Consider the following 9856-nt stretch of genomic DNA (forward strand, 5'->3'; position numbering starts at 1 on the left):
TAACATTTTTAATTAAAAAGATAGCAGAACTGACAAAAGTCCTGAGACAGAAGATCTGAGATCACTACTGCTAGGCAGAGTAGCAACAAATTTGACTAAATAGACCAATGCTCTGGGGCTGATTTATTATAAAGCAGTTGAAGAAGGAGAAGCTGGATTAGAGTTCTCAGAGGAGAAATGTGTTGCTGATTTGATTCCTGGCAATATCCTCTTGGTGCCTTTGTACCAAACCGTTGCAAGCTTTGGTCAATCAAGCAATGCCAGGCATCAATTAGACATTTTAGATCGGAAGGTAAGTTCTTATTCCCTTGTCTTTTGATTCTTGGCAGCAAAGCACACTTGACCAAAACCGGGAGAGGAGCTGAGAAATGAAAGCTGGATTGCATATGACTCAAGTAGTTCTAATTTACTGGTTTTCTCACACTGATCAACATGTTTGTTCCTGAACCGTAAATAAATTTTGATTGACTGATATTGATCAACCTTATAACATTGACTGCTTCTAGTAGGGTCTTTTATGTCCAAGGATACTATCCTACTTATGGACCCTTAAAGTCCAGATGTGGTGTTATAACTTGCTTGTGTTGATTCCACTGCCCCTTATATTTTCTCTCTTTCTAAGAAATAAGAAAATAAATTCATTGAAGGAAGAAAAATGTAATAGCTTTTTATGCCATATTTTAATTGATTGAGCTAGGAGCCTTCCATCTGGTAACCAAGCCCTTGCCAGTAGTCACTAGAACAGAGACAATGAATCATTACTGTTTAGACCAGTGGTTTTTTTGGCCATGCCCCATCTAAGCATCTTTAAAATCCTGATGCACCCCCCCCCCACTCCCCGTGACATATAATTCTTACTATTCAAAAAGTGAACTCCTACTCACATGGAGGAAGCCTAAAATGCCATTAACTTGGTTTTTTATCAGGTTCGCCTGATTCGCCAGTTGCGTCCCTTTCTGGATCAGGACTCGTTACGCACGGTCACTCATGCCCTCGACACCTCCCGCCTGAACTATTGTAATGCTCTCTACACGGGGCTCCCCTTGAGGAGCACCCAGAGGCTCCAACTGGCGCAGAGTGCGGCTGCGCGGGTGGTAATGGGAGCGTCATGGCGCTCCCATGTGACACCTCTCCTGCGCGAGCTGCACTGGCTTCCGGTGGTCTTCCGGGTGCGCTTCAAGGTTTTGATTACCACCTTTAAAGCGCTCCATGGCTTAGGACCTGGTTATCTACGGGACCGCCTACTACCACCAATAGCCTCCCACCGGCCAGTACGCTCTCATAGAGAGGGACTCCTCCAGGTGCCGTCAGCCAAACAGTGTCAGCTGGCGGCCCCTAGGGGGAGAGCCTTCTCTGTGGGGGCACCTACCGTCTGGAATGAGCTCCCCCCAGAGATACGGAGGATCCCGGATCTGCGCACCTTCCGCCGCACTGTGAAGACCTTTTTATTCCATCAAGCGGGCTTAGCCTAATCTCCTCCCTCTTTTAATATGTAAATTTTAATCTGTTTTTAAATTATTGGGGTGTTTTAATCTGTCTGGGCCAAAATGATTTAATTTGATTTTATCTGGTTTTTAAATTTTGTGTATTTATGTATTTTATTGCTTGGCTGTTCACTGCCCTGAGTCCTTCGGGAGTAGGGCGGTATACAAATCAAATAAACGAAACTAAACTAAACTTTAAACAAGGTTCCAAATTTCCCCCATTAAAAATCAAATTGCCCCTGTGGAGCGTAGGCCCCATGTTGGGAACCACTGGTTTAGACCTTTTGGGGCAATAAGGACTTATAAATGTTACCAAAAAATTAATTCTTGGGGAGGAAATAGTTTCAACAATCCAACTTGGTAGTAATTAGCAACCATGGAATTGTATCAGCATATGGAGAGCTACATATTCCTCCTCATCCAATGTTAAGTAAGGTAATAATAGAACTAGAACAACTGTAGCAAAAGGAAGAAAAGTTAGTACCAATAGAAATAGGCATTTTATTAGGGTGCAATTAATAGGATGCAATCTCAAATCATCTGAAGCACCATTTGAACACTATTGACACTAACAAAATCACAATAAGTCCCATCAGTCAAATGCAAAAGGCAGCTTTGTTTGAAACAACTAACATCCCGTGATGACACCTAACAGCTGCCTATCCCAGGTCCTTGGGAAGGACTCAATAAGTGAATAAACATGCTAAATCCAGTCTAAATCTCTGGCTGACTGGACAATGAACCATAATAATAATGTAGATAACGTGTTTCTCCAAAAAGACGACCCACCTTGAAAAGAAGCCCTATCACATTTTTGAGCACATACAATCAAATTAAGCCCCACCCACAAAATTAGCCCTAATTAAGATCCTGCCCACCCTGGGGTGCAGTGAGTGGGGCAAGACACACAGGTAAAAAATAAGCTAGGGTGGGGATGGGGAATGGAGCTGCCCTATTTAGCAGGCCTTGCACACCCCAACACCTGGTGTGAGAGGGCTTTCCAGAAGAGGGCTTTCCGGAAGGCATTTGTAGCCGATAACAGAGCTCTGGATTGATCTGGAAGTCTGTTATCGGGTGCAGATGCCTTCCGGCAGGCATCTAAAGGCAAAACAGAGTCCGGGGCGATGCGTGCGAGTCAGGGGTGGGTTCTACTTACCTTTACTACCGGTTCACAATGGGGCCCTGCGTGCATGCGTAGAAGCGTTTTGATGATGTCGGGGTCAGTGGGCAGGGCTTCCCGCCGGTTTTACTACTGGTTCTATAGAACCGATGCGAACCGGGGGCAACCCAACACTGGTGTGAGTGGTGGCAAGTGACCGTAGAAGTGGGCCAGCAGCAGGCTACTGCTGGGTAGGGCTGTCGGTGCCACCAGGTGAGTCAATAATTAGAACCCTCCAAACAGAAGGCCTAGCCGTTTTTGGGGGAGTCAAAAGAAAATAAGACCCTGCCTTCTTTTTGGAGAAACATGGTACATTACAACAGCCTAAATTCCTGAGAAGAACTCAGATGCATATGAAGACCAACAACAGCTAAGGAATGGGGAGCTCCCTACTAGCACTGATATTACCTAGTTTGCATAAAGAAACGTCTGCAAGAAAACAACCAAGCCCAGAGAGAACCAAGGACTCCTCATTTCGCCCCTGAACTACAAATATTCTCCTTTATCACAGATAAATATTGTGTCTATGGATTATGCAGCTCACCTTTCATAACTGTCACCACTTCAGTTATACCAAATAAATTCTGGTTGCATATCTAATTTTTATAGAAGATTTTTACATGAATAAAAGATAAATATAAAAACATATTGCAAATAGTTAAGAAAAAATGTGAAAGGTAGTACAAATAAAAATAAAATTAAAATATAAAATAGTTACTTCTAATTTTCTTTACTGTAGCTACAAACTAATTTAATATTCCTCCTTCCTCTCTATGAGTACATCATGTTGTACACATATTAAACCCTTTTAATCAACAAATCCAAAAATCACCATTTAATTTCTTTTCCACTTTCAGCAAAAAGTCCATTAAAGTATTCCAGTCTATGATAAAGTGTTCCAGTCTTTTATCCCTGATCAAATAAATCAATGTTGCCATTTCTGCCAATTCCACCGTCTTCAAAATCCATTCCTCCATTGTAGGTCCAAGTAAACTCTGGATTACAAATAAGACTGAGCTCACACCATATTTACACAGAGACTTCCCTTGCTGTTCTCTCCAAATTCCTAGCTCCCTAGATCTATTCCTGAGCTCTTCTATGTAAGCAAACCACACAGTCCATATTTGTAAAACAGGCCTGTTTAATTTCTAATTTTGTCAGATTAAGAAGTATGCCTTGGGAATCTTTCCTGGTAAGAAGAGATTGCTGCCTTTAAAAGAAAAACAAGGCAAAAATGCAAAAATCTGAATTAAGGGTAACTATTACTGTCTATGGACAATCTCTGGAGAAAATCTATGTGGTTACTAAATGTTGACACCAACTTGTTGCCATTTTAATCAATCAAATCAAAATCAATCAACGATTTGGTGTGTTTACCAGAAAACAAACAAAAACCAGTGACAAAGGTAGGAATCTATGCTATATTATACCATTTATAATTCAGATTGGGCTAAAATCTACTTACCTTCCCTACCGGTCTGGAAGTGCGTATTCCACCTGTGTGCGTGTGTCACGTGCTATTTTGGACCCCCTGTGCTTGCGCAGAGAGTAAAAAACAGATTACTTCTTGGTTAAAACAGGAAGTAACGACGTCCGGGCGGATGAGCGGAGCCTTGCGCTGCCGCTACTACCGGTTCTCCGAACCACCCGCTGCCACCGCTACTGGTTCAGCCAAACCAGCCTGAACCGGTAGCATTTCACCTCTGATTCAGATCTTTAAAAAATCTTGTATTTGAATTCAGACCTTTAAAAAATGCTGACTGTTCTGCTACTAAACATTTTTTAAATGATTGCGAAGAGTGCACAGGTCCTCATGGTTACACACGCACCCTGCAAACCCCCCCCCCAAAAAAAACAGTCACTAAAAGACCCATGTTGTGTCATTCCTACAACATAAACCAAATTCTGGAGAGCAGCTGTCAATGTAGTTCATTGCATGAACTAATGGTCTAAAGCAATTTCCTATGTTCCTATTTTAGAAGCCTTTTCCTGCTACATCATGTGAAGCTGTCAAAAAATTGGAACCAGAGGTTGCGGAAGCCAGAATAGAGTCACATTTTACACTAAGCCGACCCAGAACATTTCTAAAGACTCTGCGAACCACACAACATTATCATTAAAAAAATATAGCCTTGTTGTAATAATTCAGTATGCCAGCTCACAAACAGGCTACAGTTCAAAGAATATTATATTATGTTGGGATATTTGTAAAGCTAACTGCAATGTGAATAATAATGTAATAATGTTGCTCATGATGCATAAGCGGTACATGAGCTGATATTGTGTTATCTTCCACTAACCCAGGGATGGCCTGCAGTCTGCTTATGAAACACAGGCCATAGGTTAGGGACCATTAAACTGAACCATAATATAGTTTGTTTAGTTTGGGCTTTGGATGGTTTATGAATCAGATCATAATGGTTTGTAAAGCCATAGTTTCTGAATTACCATATGGTGCTTTATTAAAGGTTGATTAAACAATTCATATTTAATGCAGTCTAATGCTTGGAATCCACTTATCTGAGAAAGAACTCCTGGAGGGATTACTTTGGTGTGGGTGTGTTTGTGGGTGTGGGTGTGTGTTATACATGCCTAGGGTTCCACTGTAAACATAACTCAAAAGACTGTTCTCAGTTTTCCCTATGGGACTTAGGGAGCAGTGGTGGGTTTCAAATTTTTTTACTACCAGTTCTGTGGGTGTGGCTTGGTGGGCATGGCATGGCTTGGTGGATATGGTTTGGTGGGCGTGGCAGGGAAAGGATACTGTAAAATCATTCCCTCCCCATTCCAGGGGAAGGATACTGTAAAATCTCCATTTCCTCCCGATCAGCTGGGACTCGGGAGGCAGAGAATAGATGGGGACGGGGCCAGTCAGAATTTTTACTACCGGTTCTCCAAACGACTCAGAATTTCTGCTACCGGTTCTCCAGAACTGGTCAGAACCTGCTGAAACCCACCTCTGGTAGGGAGGAGCTAGAAATGACTAGGTAAATGAATAGTGGTAGCAATCGCAGAAGTTTCAAATAACTTGCTAGCAATATGAATCCCTGGCAGAGCCAGGGAAAATTCCTGTGTTTTTGTAACAATTGTCCAGAGAGACTACTAGGTAGATGGATGGGGCTAGTACCGGGAACCCCAACTTGCTATCTGAATCTAAACCCCCAGAAGCAATGTATCTGCCAGTAATCAGAATCACATCTCTGTGGGTCTCTGAGCAGGAAGCTTTCTGAATGGTCTTCTGATTGCAAGTTTTAAGATGTATCTCAAAATGTAGGTCAGACTAGGATAAGGAAATAAGAGGTGCAGGGCAAAAAAAAAAATCATATTTAATGTTGGAGTTATTAAATATGTATATCAATTGCTTTTTTGACCTCACAACTATGTTCATAACTTCATTGAAGGAACTGGACTAGAGGAGAAAATGGTCCAAAAAATAACCAGTACCAATATCCCAGATTAAAAGGATTCATCCGGATGGCCTAAACTTTCCAATCATCTTATCGGTTACTCTATTTTAACATAACATGGAGAAAGACAAAGAAAATTTACAAAATCATCAAGCATAATAGTCATTACATGCATTAACATGTAATTCTCTTTTTATCTCCAAGAAGTACAAACAATGCAGCAAGCTATATTATAACTGTGCTGAAATATTAAATATGTGCCTATGTTTTAAAGAGCTATATATTACATCATAGTTATTAATCTGTATCTGACATTATATGTGTCAGGGTTCCGACGGCAACTTGAGAGCAGGCCAGGGATGCTTTGTGAATTGACATTATGTTTTACTTGGCATATTCAACTTTGAGGAAGACATTAGAATGATTAATTATTCCATTCAGACTTTTTTTTGCAGAATGAAGTTAGGAAATGAACTATGATAGATGTTAGATCTAAATGTTTAAAAAGTCTCTTTATACCCATTGGGTGGGTATTCCAAAGTGACATTCCATTTTTCCTGAACATACTGCCTATATCTGAAGCTGTGGTATTCATGTGCTTCGCAGTATGGAAGCAATTTAGAAGACTTTGTCTTCTTCTGTATGAACAGAAGGTTGCATAATCCATAAAATGCATAAACTGAAGCTTCTTCAGTTCTGCTTATTCTTTAAAGATGCATGGTTTGCACATGGTGTGGAGAACTGAAGATGCTTCTAAGATGAGAAGCAAAACATCTTCAAGTAAAAAACAAAGTCCTTTTGAAAAAAAAAAAGCACCTTTGGGTCAGATTTAGTGTTCTGACAATATTTGACATGCATGTGAATTTAGCAACTTAATACCAGTATTTGCTGTTTAGTATTAAATGATATACAATTCATTTCTAATAGTAATTGGCAGTACGTTCTTCTCAAAGAAACAAAGAAGAGGAATTAAAATATTTAGTTAAAGTTTCCTCTTTTACAGTACATAATCTCCAGGACTTGGAGTTTTTTTCTATTTGATTTTATTTTTCCCTTAATTTAAGTGTTACCTCTACTTGTGAACTTAATTATTTGTATGATTGCATGATGAATTATTGATTTGATATTTTTATTTTTAAAAAGTTGGTTAAAAGCATGTTAAATTTTACATAAAATAATTTCCCAAAATTGAAGGAAGCTGTAGATATTAACAGCTTGAAGCTTACGAGATTTGTTTTTGTGTTTTCACATGTTGATTTCCACTTTTAGAGCTCCAATTATGAAATGTCCCATCAGATTTTTGTCATTTCTGGAACCATGGCATAAAAACGTGCTGGAGTTCTAAATTTATGTTTCAATTATTTAATTGTTTTAAGTTTTATTTTTAATTACTGTGTTTTATTGTACACTCTCCAGGGTCACATTTATAAGATGAGAAGCTATATAAATGTTATAAATAAATAATAAATAAAATTATTTTCTGTTTGGTTTTCTTCCACATTCTCTCCCCAATATTTTAATTGAAACCCCATAAAAATTTCCCGTTGCTCACACCCTTTTCAGATTCGTCTTTGTAATTCCTTCTTCCTAGAAGACATTCTCTTCCCCTTCCTTCTTAAAATTTTTTCTCTCTCTTTGTCTCTCTCTCTCTCTTTTGGACCACAAATCAAATGTATGAATGATCTTGACTACAAGCGGAAGGTACCATTATATGTACTTACACCCAACAAACGGACTCAAGAATGAAAAGGGGAAACTTGCTCTGGGATCACAAATAAAGAAATTGCCAGAAAATGTCAAAACAGGAAAAACAACACATAAAAGTTATCAGGCTAGGTGGATGACTAATCTGGCCAAAAAAACAAGGCAGGGTCATTGGTCAGAATGACAGCATTTCGCCTGGGAAGTTACCACTTTTCCTTCTAATACTTAAGAAGGGTTTTTTTCAACAAGAGGAAAAGACAGCCTCACATGTGCTGTTTTACATGTTTACATGAGGTAAACAGCTCCAACTCGATTGCAGAAAATATGACTTCAGTAACAGAGTGGTCAATGCAGGGGTGAAATGCTCCCGGTTCGGACCGGATCGCCTGATCCGGTAGCGATGGAGGCAGGTGATTCGGAGAACCAGTAGCAAAAATTCCTCCCCACCCATGCCCAGCTGAGCCGCACAATCATCAGAGGCTTTTTTTTTACTTTTAAAAGCATTTTTTCTACAACCTCTTCGGCGGAAAAAAATGCTTTTAAAAGTAAAAAAAAAAATTGGCCACACCCACCCAGTCACATTACCCACCACCACCAAGCCACACCGACAAAACTGGTAGTAACAAATTTTAGATTTCACCACTGGGTCAATGCCTGGAATGCACAACCTGACTCTGTAGTTTCTTCCCCAAACCCCAAAAACTTTAACTTTAAACTGTCTACTGTTGACCTCACCCCATTCCTAAGAAGTCTGTAAGAGGCGTGCATAAGTGCACCAGCGTGCCTACCATCCCTGTCCTAATATTCCTTTTTACTTACTCTTTTCATGTATCCAAATTATGTTTGTACTCTTACCTGTTATCTTATATATGATTGACAAAATAAATAAATAAAATAAAATAAAATGTGCAACGTTCTTCATAAACTGGATCCAATTTATGAAAGAAAAGGCCTGAAAATTAGAATGGGTATTGCTATATGCTGGCTGTTTCCACTCCAGAAAGAGAGAGAGTATTTTTTCTAACATTTTGCCTTTTAATCTAGCTTGGAATCCAATATGCCCAATATAGAATTAGAAGCTATGATTTGAGCTGGAAGACCTAGGTTCAAGGCCTAGATCACAAAGTTTAATAGATGACCAAAGGCCAGTCGTGTTCTCCCAACTCAATCAAATGCCCAGAGTTGGGTGGAGGGAGAGAATAAATGAATGCAAATCCTCTTGTGAGACATCCTGAACACTCAGCTTTGGGACATACGAGACCAGATGGATTCAATTCAGTGCACTTACAGAAAGTGAGATCCTTGGTGCTCTCTGGACTTAGTGATTTTCTTACAGATGTTTCATTACTAAACTAAGTAACCTCAAGAAAAACACCAAGCTCAGAGAGCACCAATGACCTCCACAATTCAATCCAGAGTTACGAATATTCTCTTCTATCAGTACTTTCAGGTGGCTTTGTCTTATTGCTTAAGCTCCAGATTTTGTACTACTTAGCAACCCTGTGGAATCTGATAGAATTTCTAAAGCAGCAAGGGAAAGGTGCTCTTCAGAACCAAAAAAAAAAAAAAAATCCCTTAAAGATTTTTCTCAAAGTTGATTTACACCTATTTTGATTTCATGGCCTTCCTTCCTCCTTCCTTCCTTCCTTCCTTCCTTCCTTCCTTCCTTCCTTCCTTCCTTCCTTCCTTCCTTCCTCCCTCCCTCCCTCCCTCCTTCCCTCCCTCCCTCCCTCTTTGGAGCAGTATTTGGTGACGTGGCCTTCCTTCCTTCCTTTCCTCCCTCCCCCCCTCCCTCCCTTCCTCCCTCCTTTCTTCTTTCCTTCCTTGTTTCAATATCTCCTTCCAGATAATTCTGGGAAGCTTTACAAAATGGAAAAAAAAAAGAAAAGAAATAAGGAACTTTAACACTTGTAGACATCTGTACACAGATGTCTACATCTGTACACAGATGTCTACATTTGTACACAGATGTCTACATCTCTACACATCTGTAGACAATTGAGGTGATTTGCTTAGAGGTTTAGACTTCCTTTGATAGGTTTTCTTAGCGCAACAATATGGATTGAACAGTGAATGAAATATTTATGGCTCCAGGCTTTTCA

Source organism: Pituophis catenifer, unplaced genomic scaffold (assembly GCF_029215685.1).
Source record: "Pituophis catenifer annectens isolate HBS135680 unplaced genomic scaffold, rPitCat1.0.hap2 SCAF_3, whole genome shotgun sequence".
NCBI lineage: Eukaryota > Metazoa > Chordata > Lepidosauria > Squamata > Colubridae > Pituophis > Pituophis catenifer.